The sequence below is a fragment of the Canis lupus genome, chromosome 19 (genome assembly GCF_011100685.1).
Source record: "Canis lupus familiaris isolate Mischka breed German Shepherd chromosome 19, alternate assembly UU_Cfam_GSD_1.0, whole genome shotgun sequence".
Classification (NCBI taxonomy): Eukaryota; Metazoa; Chordata; class Mammalia; order Carnivora; family Canidae; genus Canis; species Canis lupus.
Genome location: NC_049240.1, coordinates 47,821,914 through 47,838,587, shown reverse-complemented (window position 1 = coordinate 47,838,587; position 16,674 = coordinate 47,821,914). Strand labels below are relative to the sequence as shown.

The following is a 16,674-nucleotide window of genomic DNA, read 5'->3' as shown; positions in this document are numbered from 1 at the left end:
AAATAAAAGAGTCCATCAATACAGACTAAATTAAAATTGGAGTTGCATAAATAGAATCTATGGTGAGCTGTTTTTGAGTTGCCTCATTTATTCTACTTATTGATGAATTTTCATAACTTACTCCTTGAATAAATTATCCAAGAATCAGCCTGTGATTTTCTTTATATATTACTTCATATTTGTATAAAGGTACTGCCATAATAAAATCTTATAATGATTACTGTTTTTACTACTTGGTTGGGCTGGATGTTTTTTTATAATGATTACTGTTTTTTACTATCCAATTGGACTGAATTTTTCACTTACAATTTATATAAAAGTGGAACAACAGTGTGAGTCTGCTGTTTAAAGGGGCTCAATAACTCTTCATTTTGTCGATTCTAGGATCATTCAGATCCTTTCCTTTGTCATACGTGTTACCGTTAACATGATTAAAATATACAACTGCTTTCCTCTAAGATATCAAATTTGGGTATTCACTTCTTTAATACCAACCTCCTGACATTATGCCATTCTTATTCTCACTGACTTATATGTGCAATCACGTGGCATGACCAGTTACAAGATGCAGCAAGTGGAGAGGTTCTGTGACAGTTATTGGAACAAGAAAGCTGCAGGTGGTTGACTCAATTAAATGTGCCATTTCTGTAGTATACAGCTGTGATGTCCAAATGATCTGATGATGTGGCTCATAAGTGAAGAAAGTTGTTGGCCATGGAGAAATCCATGAAAGCATTAATGAAAGACCCCAGCTACTGGAAGAACATGGCAATGGAAAGTCTAGTTAGAAATCAAGTCTAGGCAGGCCAGTTGTTGATTTTGATTTGATTTGTTCAGACCAACTGTTGCTTTCTTCTGCACCAAACTCAGAGGTCCCAAATTATAACACTCTTATGACCAACTTAAAGAATTTCCAGTATTTTCTCTTAGGGGTGGCTATATAATATATGTGCAAAGGAAGAGTTGTGAAGAGAAGGAAGAGAGTTCAAGTTAGGTGATGCTCCAGACCACCTATCCTTGGTTTACTCAATGGTTTTTTTATGCATTTTACATATTGGAATTATGTGTAGGAATTTCTTTGAGAAAAGTGATTGCCTTAAGAAAGTTTGAGAAATAATCTCTCCATCTACTACAGATATAAAACCCCTGTTTAGTGCTGTCTCCTTTTTAGCTGTTGATGGGACAGATGCATTGAGTACCTACCTGTTGAGTGCCAGGATCTGTAGTGCTTTCCTAGGCATCCTTGTCATCTCTTGGGCTATTCAGTGATCACTGCTCTGTGCTTCTAGTTTTTCCCCATGGTTCTGCACACAACTCACTTATCTTTTTATCTTCACATTTTTTGGATGACCTTATTTATAATTTCAAAATAACTTCTATACCAAAGACTTCAAAAGCCGTATCTCCAGCCTAATCTAGCCACGACAATCCTGTGTGAGGTTTGGGGAGTCATCTTGGCTGAGCCTCAGTTTTCTTATTTGTATAATGGGTGCCATTACCTTCCCAACCCTAGAAGGAAAAAGAGAGAGATAGATAGATAGATAGATAGAGAGAGAGAAAGTATGGGTTTGTCGATTACATATAAAAAACAAAATTGTTTTTATTCCTGTAATCTGCACCTTCGAAGACTCTAACTTTTTATTGAAGGGAGTGTGTGATTCTATGGAACCTGATACCTTACACTGAAGATTTACTGATCAGTACTCAGTCATTCATTGTCCTCACATCAGATGCCACCCTTGATTTTTTATATTTTTATCGATGTACAATTTTTCCAACAGTTCCTATATCTCAAAATCTCACAAGCACCTTCTAATCCTTTCTTCTCTTTTTATGTCTTACTGTTATCACATTTTTTCCAGACTTTGCTGCAACATGTCTGGGTTATTATAATAATCTCATAACTAGTCCCCTTGTCTTCAGTCTTTACTACTTCTGCTGTCTCTGCTTGGGGGTTTTGTTGAACCTTCTTTTGCTTTCTGTTTCTCTTCTCCCAGAAAGCATAGCCTCCTTGGTTATGAAACTTGAGTGTCTTCCTACCGCCTATACCTTGCAGTCAAGACTTGTCCTCCTTGCCTTCAAGGTCCTCTACAGTATATCTGTAATCTGCATTTGCAGCTCTTCCTTTCACAGCTCCTCCTTTATGAACCACCTCTTCAGCTATAAAATCTCTGTTCTCCAAAAGGATGTTGAGCACTTTTATTTCTGGATCTTTCTATAGGTTCCTCTGTCTATCTGGAATGTCTTCATTTTTTTGAAAAACTACTGATCAGTTTTGTGAGGCCCGTTGAAAATCATACCTGCATGGAAGTATTTGTTTTGTTTTTAAGATTTTATTTATTTATTCATGAGAGATACAGAGAGAGAGGCAGAAACATAGGCAGAGGGAGAAGTAGGCTTCCTGGGGAGCCTGATGGAGGACTTGATCCCAGGACCCCAGGATCCCGACCCGAGACAAAGGCAGATGTTCAACCACTGAGCCACCCAGGTGTCCCTGCATGGAAATATTTGTAATTTTTCCCTAAACAAATGTGCTTTTGACTCTTCTCTCCTGAACCTATCATGCCGCGGCTGTTTACTTCATCTTCCAATTACTCGGTGGCTGTATAGCACTAAGTAATTGTGTAAAACAATTTACCTCCTCCTGGAGCTTAACTTGATTACTGTGTATTTATTTCTTTGTGAACTATAGTTTGAAAGAGCCTCAAACCCATGATCAAAAAGTAGTTAGTGGCATAATATAGTTTCATCTTATAAGTTATATCCTGCCATGTTACACCTATAAGAAGGAAAACTGACTTTCAACCAGCTTTCCTCTTGAAAATATAGGGCACCATTTTAATACTCATCTTTTCTTGATAAGATGCAGGAAGATATAGTAAGAGAATGATTTCAGCTGTTGGTATTTATATTCATGTTGAAATATGGTTGAATGAAAGTACCTTTTAATCAGAAACTAATGTTTTATAGAAAAAGTAAAACTTACTCCTGGAAAAATGTCTTGCCTGTTCTTTGATTAATCTTCAGAGGGACTTTTCTTTTTGTTTGTAGTTTGTATATCCCTATTTTAAGGAATTAGGCTCTGTATCAAGTTTTTTGGTATTATTATAAATCAGCTAATCCTTTACTACTTTAATATTGTGAACCATTCACTCTTGTTTTTTTTAAATGCTAGAAAATAAAATGCAAGACTCCACCCTATATTAATGTAACTTTACGGTTAAGATTTTACATTCACAAAAGTCCAGAAATTCAAAGTTTTATACTTCCCAAAAGAATCCTAATTCAGTCACATTGCATAAACTGATATTAAGGCTGAAATGTATCATCATTACAGTAATGCAAAATACTCATATATGCATGAGGACACAGTTATGGTTGCTGAGGGAACCATAATTTTGGATTTTCTGAGTTTTTTTGCACATACAGTTTCAACCATAATGTTAAGTTAATGCAGTTTTTTTCATTGACTCTGAAGTAATATATTTGTTGCTATGTTTATCTTAAAAATAAATTTTCATTGACTCTGTTTTTTTCTTCTGTATATCTATAAACCTGTGCTTACAGAGATCCGATGCCCCTACAAAGAGAACTACCTAAGGAATATTTCTATATAAAAATGGTTTTTCGCCTCATGTATACTCATATTCTTTCTGCCTTCCTCTCACACGCACATACACACACAGCCTCACACACTTATGTTACATTCTGGCACATTATAGAAGCAGGTAGCATATCCACTACCTGCTGTTGAAAGTGTTGACGATACTGAATTATTTATTCTATCTTCTACACTCTCCAAAATCGTTTTGGGTACTTTGACACATTTTGGTCTCTTCCATATGGATACTTCATGGTGGCAGAGTTGCCAGATGCTCAGGTTTTGTGACAGTCTTAGTTTTTCAAGGACTGTTGGAATATTCTTGGGAGAATCTCGCCTTGTTACTGAATCCTATGGAGAGGCAAAATACTAACGTTTCTTTCAAGTGTGTTTTTTTTTTTTTTTAAGTCAAGGAGTTATTACAAAAAAAGTTATTAGAATGTCCCATCTGAGTGTGTTTAACTTTGGGCACTTAGGAAGGGAGCAGTTTGTCATGAAATTCATGTGTGATGAATTGGAATCTCTAATAATGAGTAATAGCAGTGTATACGAATTTGGGGATTCAACCAAAGTTATCTAAAACATCAAATGTTAACTCTCCTATAACTTCAGCCCTTTCTTTATATTTCTGGTGCCAAAATACAAAGATGAAGGGCAGGATGTCAAATGTCAAGTCTATCTTATTATCCCTTATCTTTATATATATATATATATATATATATATATATATATATATATATATATATGAAATATATATGTAGGGCAGTTCGGGGGGCTCAGTGGTTTAGCGCCGCCTTCAGCCCAGGGCCTGATCCTGGAGTCCTGGGATCGAGTCCACGTCGGGCTCCCTGCATGGAGCCTGCTTCTCCCTCTGCCTGCGTCTCTGCCTCTCTCTCTCTCTCATGAATAAGTAAATAAAATCTTAAAAAAAAATATATATATGTATTTAAAAATATATATTTCATATATATATATAAATATGCTCAATATTTGCTTAACCGAATAGAATACAGATATTTATAGTCCTAGATATTTGTTTTTTCTCTGCAATATTAATAGAAATTCATAATCTTCCCCCTTTCCAATCGCTGCCTTTCACACATACCAAACTGGAAATTTTCTTCGTCTTTTAAGGTCCATCTCAAGCGTTATCTCCTTTACAGCATTTCTGGCTCTCGCAGGCCAGGTCTGAGGTTACTTTCTTGCTTCTCCTGTGGCATTCTATGTATTTCCTGACATTCCCAGACCACGACTATATACAAATACAAAAGGGAAGAAAGGAAAGAACTGACTGGGAAGTGATGCGTCCCTGCTATGCTATGTGAAAATGTCTTACATGGTGGAAGGAGGCTTTGGATGGCTTTTAGGTAATCTATGGCATGTGACCTTCAGGTACAGGCAATGGAAAATTCAAATAGCATTGAGACCCAAGATATTTGTAGGGAGGTTGTAGTGCATATTTACATTCATGTTCAAGTACTTTCTCTCTGTTTTGTGTGGCGAGAAAGGGAAGAACAGGTCAAAGGTAGTTTTTCTGTTGTTTTTTTTTTCCTCTCAGTGAATGGGCTTTTTTTCCCCATTAAACGGAGATTATTTTAATCCCAATGTCAAACTTGAAGTTGTTCCCACCTTTGGAATTAAGAGGCAAGCTCACAAGCAAAACTCATGACTGGCTTCCTTTCTGCCACTGACTTTATCCTGAGCTCATCTTTGCCTCTGACTGGCTAACCCAGAGCAGGTGACCTCATTTCATGTTCCTCAGTCATCTGGTAAGCAAATGTGGCCTGAGGCATTTTATGAGCTGTCATATTTAGTGAGTCCTACATACAGTGTGGTTATCAAGGGTGAGACCAAGAAAAACGCATCTCAGAAAGTTACCATGCCATGAGGTTGTGTTGAATGACACTAAGACTCCATTTTAGATCATCTTACCAATATTGTTTATATAATATTTTGTACTTTTCATCTGTTTTTTCTTCCTGTACCTATGTAAATATTAGTTACTTAAAAAAAAAAGGACAATTATTTAAGTTGTGATCCAGGGAAGCATGTGAAAAAAAAAATGTTTTCATTTGTGAGACTTAGCTGCATAGATTTTTAAATTTTCATTTTATTCTATTAAAATAGGAAGTTTTAATTTTTAAAAAGCTAGCTTTCAGATGGTTTCCCTTTGTTGATATAGACTGGGAAGCACATTCATAGAATTTTACGTTGTTGGCTTGATGAGAAAGAAATAGTATTAATAGATCAACGTTTATAAAAATCTCATTTTAAAAAAAAAGGTATGAAAGAGCAGGACACTGTCTTGGGACTCTCACTTCCAGATTCTTTTTCTACTGCAGATGTTTTATTTATTTATTTATTTATTTATTTATTTATTTATTTATTTATTTTTAAGATTTTATTTATTCATGAGAAACACAGAGAGGAGAGAGAGAGAGAGAGAGAGAGAGGCAGAGACACAGGCAGAGGGAGAAGCAGGCTCCACTCAGGGAACCCGACGTGGGACTCAATCCTGGGTCTCCAGGATTACACCCTGGGTTGAAGGCAGTGCTAAACCGCTGAGCCACCTGGGCTGCCCAAGTACTATATTATTTAATATTTCACTGTCCCAGATACTTTTTGAGTGCCTACTGTGTACAGTATATTTTGCTGGCTTTGACTTTTGTAATTAGTTAACTAGTGATACCCTTATAATTAAAGTGATGTGTAAAATAGCAAAACATTAGGGATACTAACTAAATTATTTGTGGGGAGGTATTTCTTCAAATGGCATATTAAGCTCCAAATTCAGGGAAGATTTCAAAGAACTGCCTTTGACTTGCCAAAACAAACATAGGAGAAATAATCAAAACACAGGGATAATCTCTATGAGAAGCATAACAACAAAATGTCACAAATCAAATGATAGAACAGCTCAATAGACTACAGGATTCTGGGAAGCAAATTTAAATCAAATACTCACAAGAACCAAAAAATTTAGGTCTTATGACCGATTATAGAAAGACTGAATATTTAGGAGGCACTTTATTTTGTGCTTGTTAATTTTAGCGGTAGATGTGACTCAGTAAAAATAGCAAGTTACCATATTTTTCCTTGGTAGCTTATTCGTTATTTGGGCACGAAATACCTTACTTCCCATGGTTTTCAGGAGTAGTTTACTTGATATATCAGGAGGCAGTTATTATTGTTGTTGTTGTTATGATTGTTTTAACTATTCTTGTGTCATAATATTCAAGCCGAGGATGATGATATCAAAAAGCCACTTGTGTTTGTCTGTAGTTTGTTTCTCAGGCTTGTGCCTGATCTGAGCTTTATGTATCTATTTGAGTGGTAGTCTTTCTGGCTTGACTGGTCAGTGTGTCCTTAAACATATATAATCCTAACAACATAGGTAGTATTGGGTTAGAGTAATGATAGGACCTATATCCATTACCTTGGGCTTCTGGTCTTCCAACTTTATAATATTTAGAAGTGAACTCCATGAATGCCATGAACTAAAGGGCAAAGAACATTCCAATATAAAATAATATGCTGCTGTTAAGGAATAGTCTACAATAGATTAATCATGAGGTGAATTATAAATATTTCACATACTAATTATATTAGTTTATGGAGATAAAACACCATATGAAGTGTTCCCAGCACACTCAGCAAGTTAGATGTGCTTTGCACGTTAATTGACTTAGTTCTTCAAAGCCTATGATCATGAATCCCTGAAGATGACAGAAATTATTATCATGATATTGTACATTCCTGATCTTTGTACCAGGTTGACACCTACCTTTCCCCAAGAGTTCCTTTTCTATGGATCATATCATGAGTCCTTGATATTTTAGGATGATGAAGCAGAGAACAGTGCCTGAGATATTATTAGGGACTCAAAGAAAAAGTAACGAGTTCGATCAAAAGTGACATCAAATAATTAATCCTAGACTCGTGTTGTGTGCTCAAGGTAGAAGGTAAGTGTTTTCTATTGGGGACGTGAGATGCTTCCCAACGGGACATGAGTTGCTTCCCAACTTGTTTTTAATGGTAAGGACTAAATACCATATTGAACACTCGACCTTATGCAGAAAATCAACCAGTTTGATTTTCTCAGTGTCATTAAGGTTACAAATGACTGACTCATCCATTTGTTCATTCACTTAATTCAAAACATTTTTTGAGCATCCAAGATAGGATAGTGAACAAGGAAGATACAGGGCGTGCGTGTCCTAAGAGAATTTAAAATCCAGAGTGGTACCTGTCATGATAGAGAAACTATAGGATACTAAAGAAAAGAACAGTAGATCTAATTTTTCTCATTTCTCATTTCTCATTTTCTAGGAGAAAATAAGATAACCTGTGACTATTGGAGAAACATGTAGAAAAGATATGTAAAATTATGTAACAAACCAGAACCCACGTTTTTTAATGAACACATTTGGTGACCAGTTCCTTTAGCTCAATTGAATCTCCAATGCACTTTCTTTTGTCAGTCTATTATCTGTTATCTTTAGTTACTTACTGGGCACTCCACTTACATTCTACATTTGTAGAACCTGTCCCTTCATTTCTCCTCTATTCCAACCACTAATCTGTTTTCTCCTTTTGTATTAAGGAATGTTACCATTGCCCATCTGATTGCACAAGCTAGAAACCTTGGTGTTACCCTTAGCCTGCCCTCCCGTAACCAAGTCAATATTGCTGTTATCTCCACTGCTTTTAATATCAGCCACTTTTCTCTATCCCAGTGCCTGACCACGTCCTTGTTATTCCAGTAGGCTGACTTGGAGTGGCCACCTCCATTGCATGTCTCCAGGAGATCCTTCACTGATGGTCACTAGCTTTCCACAGTTTATCTAACAGTGTAATCACTCAGTAAATATATGCTGAATGAAGGGGTGAAATAAAACTACTCAGTTTTATTTATGCCATTTATTTTTTATGCCATTTATGCCATTCTTTATGCCATTTATATTTTTACTTCTCAAACACAGATGATAATGAGAAGTACAGTTAACAGGAACCATTGAGTCACATTCTAATCTTAGATGACTCAAAATCAGTGTGGAATAACTGAAAAAAAATAGAGGCTTTGGGTCCAGATCGACTTGGATTTGGAACTCCTCTCTGCCTCTTAGTAACTGCTATTGCCTTAGCACTTAACCAAACCTCTCGTGCTTTAATTCTTAATTAGTAAACTGGAAATAATAAGACACATGTCTTAGAATGATTAAATTAGATGATATATGTTAAAAAAAAAAACAACTCTTGCATTACTCATGGCTCCTTGTCTTCCTTTAGAATATGATCACATAGCTGTTGGACAGGCATGGTTTTAAACAAATTGGTTTTATCTTTAGATATGTATAGAACAACCTTTCTTATTTTGAGAATCGTAGTGATGGTGATACTTTGATAACTCGTCCTCTCATTTTACTACCATCTTTCTCAGCCAAGGAGCATTCACCATTGACTTAGTTAAGGATAATAAAAAGAAATAAAGCATTGTTAGTATAATTATAAACGTACAGTGGATCCCAGTATTGCTACAGATAAAGTGTGAACTTGGCAAACTTGTTATGCTATATTTGGGTGCTTCTAGGTCTGATGGAAGGAACACCTTTCCAGTTTTATTTGATTACTTACTTTTTTTAAAACTCTAAACTTTAAGCAACCATCCCTCCTCTTACTGAACTCAAGTAGCAATGACCATTCCAGATCCAAGACCTCAGGCCCCAGGACTCCCTTGATACCCTCCATGAGCGTGACCCTTCCTGATCTTCCACTACTCTTCATTTTGTTTTCCTCCTCTGAACGGATGGTCTTTAGTTCCTCTCCCTTTATTTATAATCCGTCTTGCCCTGCTTTGTCACATTTCTTGTGCAGGACAGAGCTAGAACTCCTCTTTTTGATTGTTATTTAGTGTTTCCTGTATTATGGCTTATTTTACCAGTTATACTTTCAGCTCTTTTGGAACAGGGGTGTTATCTTGTACTCCTTAGTTTGTCAAGACTTAACAATATTTTGATTTGTATACTAATTGATAGATTGTTTAAAACAGATCTATCTATAAATGGTCTGAGTGATTTATATTCCTTTGTGTCTTACAAGAACACTCTTAATAGATTCTAGTCCCAGAATACATCAAAAGTGTTTAAGTATACACAGTAAAAATTTCGATTTATTTCTATTTTTTTTCTAGACACACACTCCCTCCCTGTTTCTTCCTTTCTTGTTACAACATAATTACTGGGTGTCTTTTATGGATTAGACACAATACCAAGAATTAAAAGACTTGAGAGTTAGCCTGAATAATTTGAGACACCTGAATTTAAGTGGCTCCTTTAGCTATAAAAGCTTATTTTATATATATATATAAATATATATATTTATATATATATATATATATATATATATATATATATATATGTATAATTTATCTCCTTAGGCAGCTGTAAGGCAGGTCAGAGTGCTGATGACTGTGGAGTGGATATGTATTAAGAAACCACTCGGAGATACTGTTCAGTGGCATGTCCCACCTACAGACTTTGATTCCCTGCCTTCTAGACAAGTGTTCTTTACACAGTATTCCTTTGGCCATAATGATAAGCACAGAAAAGGAACATTATATGGTGGAGGAAAAAAGCAAAACTGATTACTTGATGCTACCCTGTGGGACAGCTTTTGGGAAGCTGGATACTCTCTTTAACAGCCTGTAAATTACCCATCACAGGAACCTGGATATTAAATGACTACATTTCCATTCCCTTTAGATAAGACTTCCATCTTGTATTTTTAATTGTTTTAGCAAATGGAAACATTTTGTTATGCATGTTCTTGAAGGTTTTTGAAAGTCCACAGCATTTAAACATGCAGTAGAAATGGTCTAATTAAGATGAAGTAGCTGACAACTAAAGCATAGTGTGTTAAAATGAATTTTGCATATCAATGATTAATGAATATTAGAACTCTGTTATCATTCTACACAGGTTTTACAAATTAAAGAAATATATATTTAAGCCAAAGATTTTTGAAGGGTTTGGAAATAATTTTCATCTATGCGTATATGTGTATTGAGCTCCTATTATATTAAAACATTATCACCACACTTTGGAAGTGACAAAGTGAAGGAAATGATAGCATTCCTCTCTTTTACTTCTTATATCCGGTTCATCAGCAAACCGTTGGCTCCTTCTCATCACCTCCAGCACTACCATCTTGACCCAAGCCACCATCACTTCTTTTCTCTTCGCCTTACTGTTCTGTCTTCCCAAGGGATTCCTTACAGTATGTTCTCCATACAGTAGTCAGTGTAAAGTTTTCTGATACTAAAAAGTAATAAAACATCTTATGAAATACATAGACAAATGTCATAGAAATACGAGAGACTATACAAAAGAATGTTTAAACTTCATAAATATGTGAATATAAGAGTCACGCCCTGGTTGAAGATACTATGACACATCATATCATGAAATCTGTTAAAAATCATATGTTTCAGAAATAAGTTTTTACACAGTAAAACAACATGTTAAGTGTTAAAAGCAAAAAATATTAAACTATGCAATAATGTATACATACTACAAAGTGAAAAGAATAAAAGTGAATATACTCAATATGCATATATAACTTTGGCATTTCCCTTCTTAAAAATCCTCAATCTCTTTTCCATTGCTCTTACCACTATATCCAAAATTATTCTCTTGATAAGGTCTTTTCTTCCAGAGACTTCCAGAATTATCCTCTTCTCTGGCCACTTTTTCATTGAGCAAATTCCTTCAGCCTCCTGGGTCCTTTTTTTTTTTTTTTTTTTTTTTTTAAGATTTTATTCATAGAGAGACAGAGAGAGAGAAGCAGAGACCCAGAGAGAGAGAGAGACAGGCAGAGACCCAGGCAGAGGGAGAAGCAGGCTCCATGCAGGAAGCCTGATGCAGGACTCGATCCCGGAACTCCGGGATCACTCCCTGAGCCAAAGGCAGACACCCAACCACTGAGCCACCCAGGTGTCCCTAGTCTCCTGGGTCCTTATTCAGTTCCTCCACCTGCCAGTTTTCTTTTTGCCTTAGCTACTTTATTTTCCACCTTATGTCCATCATTTAGCCAAGTGCCTTGCAAATAATAGATACTCAATATATACTGGCTAAATGAGCACCGGAATGAAAATAGTGACTCTTTTTTGGAGTGGTTGCAGGTGACATTCACTTAATTTATATATATTTTTTTGTACTTAAAACATTTTCTGTTGTGAGCGTGTGCTTTCTCATTAGCAGGAGGAAAAAGAAATAATGCCATTCCAGAATTAGAGAACCTGGTAGATGAAATTCAGCAAGTCAGGAGGAACTTAGAAATTAGGTTATCACAAGCAGGTCAGGGGTCTCCATGAGAAAAGCAGTTCAGTGAGACATTGCTTTCAGGTATCATGGGTGAAGTACTGGATTGAGGAAATTTGGTCCACCTGGAGCTGTACTTTCCAGTACAGTACCCATTACTTTATGGCGGTTTCGTTTATGCTTAAATTGATCAAGCTATAGTCAATTTAAAATTTAGTTCTTCCCTTGCGCTAGCTACGTTTCAAGTTCTCCATAGCCATATGTAGCTAGCTGCCACTATATTGGATACTACAGATACAAGACACTTCCATCATCACAGAAAACACTGTACCACAGAAAGTATAGGATCTAGAATTCTAGACAGTCTATATCAAGGAGCAAGAATCAAGATAAGCAGCAGTGGAACAACAAAGATTTTGTTAATGAGGCCGAGCTACATGAGTCTGGACAAGGAGTTTAGTTACTGAGCAAGGAGACACAACTGGAAGAATGAAATTGACTCTTTTGTGAAAGACTTACTGAAGCCCTGCAAAAAAATTATTTGAGAATTCAACCCAAATCAGTATCTGTGTTAAATTGTGTACTGTATCCCATTATGTGATAAATGTGATAAATTGTTTTTGGGGGTGGAAGGGGCCATTGAAAAGAGTTCACGGAGTCAGTTGAGATAACTTAGTTCATGAAGTATGATTAGTAGATTGCATGGTGGTGGTTGGAATATTGAATGCCTATTTTCTGTTTCTCATTTCACTTCCCTTCCATACCATTTAAGATAATAAAAGTGTGCATTGTGATAATAGTGGCTCACTCTTCACACGCTTGCTTAGGTATATTTCAGCATCTCTTTTTATGTATTAAGAGAATAGAGTAAAAGGCAAATAATTAGTTTATTCAAACTGAGCCAGAAAAATATAAAATCTCTAATCTTGTATTTCATTACATTGAATGATTTTGGATTCCTTGAGCAAATATGCCTCAGTTTGTAGATATAATGTGCATTGGAAACAATTGAAACATATATATGGATACAGTGGCTTACAGCACAGAGCCATTTTGGTTAGACGGTTATAATAGCAGCTTACTTAGACTTTTGGTGAGATGGTATAAGCTAATGATGTAGCTGTTAATTTGAATTTAGCAGACATTTTAAATATAGGTTTCTCTTACAGAGACAAAAGTTGCAATTTAAAGCTCTTTGGTGGTCTAAAAACAGCTTAATTCTGTAGTAGCATGGTAATAAGTACTAATCCAGCTTATACAGTGATTGTAGTATGTCATGTTTGTGAAAGATTGCACAACCGCTTTCTCTGGTTTTTATGTTAATTTAAAAATATTAAACATAAAACCTTATAACATCTTCATGCTGAGATAAACTGTTCAATTTAACTTGTGCTCAAGCAGCAGCTGTCAGGAATTATCTTGTTCCTAGTGGTTTTTGCTATCACCTTGTGCCCTTTCCTGTCAGAGACACAGTGTGGGATGATAAGGCTCACCTTGTTAGGATTTATTGCTTAACTAATACCTGAGGCAAGATGAACATTGGAAGCCTAGGGGTTAGCTGCTGATTGAGTGATGTCATTCATTGCATTAACTTTTTTTTTTTTTTTAATTGTTGAAAAGGGGCAAAGTAAAAATTGCCTGTGAATTTACCTGCATTCCTTTCGTGGGCATATTCATGACTTCTTTTTGTGTGCCACTGACTTAAATATTTCTGGAACTTCTTCCTGTCCAATTTAACTACTATTTTACAAGTGAAAAAGTAAAGAAGAAATGTTTTCCTAATGATGGAGGTAATTTCTATAATTTAGAAATTGTGAGGGCTATTTCAAGATCAGTTATAAAAGTAAAATGATTTTCCTGTTAATGATTGAACAAACTGAAGGAAGTGTTGGTCTGGGCAGTCCCAAATGGTTAATATTATGAAGATCATTGTCATTTCACTTCTGAATATATTACATTATTTCATTTAGGGGGTTTTAGTTGGAAGGCTCAACTTTGGATCTGAATCTCTTAATTATGGATCAGCTAGCAGGTAGAGTAAGGAGAGGAGGTGTATGGTAGGAGTATAGTGAAGGACTCTTCTTGGTTAAACATTTGCTACAGATGATCCATCCTGAGGATAATTTTCATGTAGGAAATTAACAATTGGATTATGACTAGAAGTACATATATAATGGGTTTATTTTTTATGGAATGTATTTTTCCCTTCTACTTACTGCCATTTAATGCATATTTCTTCAAATTTGTAATTTTGTAAATGTGTAACAAAATAAAAATTTGAAGACTAGGTCAGTGAGTTACAACATACCATTCATCTAGATTAATCGACTAGATTAACATTTTCTACATTTTTTATCTCTATGCAAATATATACATAGGAATATTTATTGTTATTAGTAGCCTTTTAACTGAACATGTAAGAATTGGTCGTAGACATGGTGACACTTCACATGTAAATAATTCAGTGTGTTTCCTAAGAATAAGTAGATTCTCAAAAATGTAATAAAATGTAATAAAATTATTACATTAAGAAATTTAATTGATGGGATCCCTGGGTGGCGCAGCGGTTTGGCGCCTGCCTTTGGCCCAGGGCGCGATCCTGGAGACCCGGGATCGAATCCCACATCAGGCTCCCGGTGCATGGAACCTGCTTCTCCCTCTGCCTATGTCTCTGCCTCTCTCTCTTTCTCTCTCTGTGACTATCATAAATAAATAAAAATTAAAAAAAAAAAGAAATTTAATTGATAAAAATTTACAGTCTTTAACTGAGTCCATATTCAGAGTTTCCCTATTGTTCTCATAATGTCGTTTATAACTGTCTTGTCCCAATCAAGAATCAAACATTGCATTTTGTTTTGGTGTCCATTTTCCTTTAATCTAGATTTTTTTTTCTTTATGCCACTAACATTTCTGGAAATCAAGCCCTGTTATTTTGCAGATTTTTTATCTGATTGTCTCCTCATGACCAAATTCAGATCAGGCATTTTTGGCAGGAATACTACACTGGTGATTTGTATCTTTGTCAGTGTATCACACTGGGAAATACATATCACTTGTCCTGTTATTGTTCATATTAAGTTTGATGACTTGGGTAAATTGATGTCTACCAAATTTGTCCATTAAGGTACTATTTTTTTCTTTGTAGTTAATAAGTAATATGGGGGCTGCATTTAATGAATTTTTTTGCCTTGTGTGTAAAAAACCTTGCTCAGGTCTCATGATTAAGAGTGAGTCATTGCTTACAATAGTATTGTATGGAGGGAGAGTAGGGGTATTACTCAATAATTAGACCCACAAGTCATCATCCATTTTCTTTTAAGGAAAATATTGATTGATTGAGATTAATATTTTATTATTGTCTCTACTAAGGATCAGATTTGTAGATAAGCAAATATCTTCATATTGCAGAATTTTCCATCTCTGCAGTTTTAGAAAGGCTTATACTTGATTGTGGTGGTGGGAATATTTTTGGACAAAATAGGACATTTTTTCACCACAGTTTTTCTGTTTGCTTTAGTTGAGTACAAATAGACAATTAAAAAAATAAATACATCTCCTTTGTAAGATTTTTTACTTCAAAGCATTAAACCATGACATTAATACAGCAGTATGGGCTTAAAGAGAGATCACTGCCTTTTGGTCTTATGTGCCTATTTTAGTCCATGAAGAAGACACTAGAATTCCTATTTATGATATATGCACTTATCGTGTAATCCTTCTTCTTATGTGAAAGGCTAGTGCTGCAGATCATATAAACACCTGAAGTTAGCCATTTGGCTTGTCAGCAAGGGAGAATTTATAGTAGTTGTAATCATGGTAATAACAAGTATAATATTTTGTATTTATTAAGTACAGAAAAAAGCATTTGGAGTGTAAGTGGCCCACTACCAATTCATATCCGTGGTATAATGAAAAGTACGTCAGGCCTAGAAGACCAGGAGTTTCTGCTTTGCTACTCTCTACCAATGTGATTCCAGGGGGAAAATAAACACAAAAACTCTTAACCTTCTTGATCCTCATTTTTTAGAATGGGAATTAAAACTGTAAAGGTCAAATGATGCTACATTATGTTATAAAGGTGGCATTACATCAAAATTGTGCCATTGAAATGTCTTCAGCTATTCAGAGACTGTAATTTGTCCCTCTTTTGTGTCCATATGTGGTATACCTCATTAGGGAAACATTTCCAGGTTGTCCTAGATAGTTATTACTCCTTTCTTGTTTGTTCCTCTTAATTCCTTGCTAATGTCACTGTTGCAGGGAGCATTTACGTGGTGGGCTCTCTTGTTTCATCTTTTCTGTTCTTCCTGGTTAGACTCTGGCACACAGTAGGCATTTGGTAAATGTTTGTGGAGTAATGAGTAAATATACAGTTTCATTTATAAACATGTTAGGTAAGCTTTCAGGTTCCTTTTTTTCACAAAGATAAGGGATAGCTTTCTTCCTTTTTTAATATTTATGTTTTATATAAGGAGTTTTATAGTTGACACGTCTGATGCCATTAACAGTCCAGTAATGGAGGATAAAATATTTTTTAAAAAACACGAAATATTGCAGGATGGTTAAAATAAAGGGGTGGGGGAAAGGAGAGGGATAGTGAAGAAAACATGCCAAGAAAAAAAGACCACACTTGATAAGTCTATTGCATAAATCAAAAGGGTTTATGTCATAACATGAACATGTGCCATTCCTGCTCATATATTGAATTTCAGTAGTTGGTTGCATAAAGAAGTAAAGTGTAATGAAACTGGCAAG

General features: G+C 35.4%; 1 protein-coding gene across 14 annotated transcripts in view; it reads left to right on the top strand.

Moving 5' to 3' along the window:
- The window catches only part of GTDC1 (glycosyltransferase like domain containing 1), a 392,925-nt gene that overhangs the window by 171,183 nt on the left and 205,068 nt on the right, over positions 1-16,674 (top strand). The window lies entirely within an intron of this gene.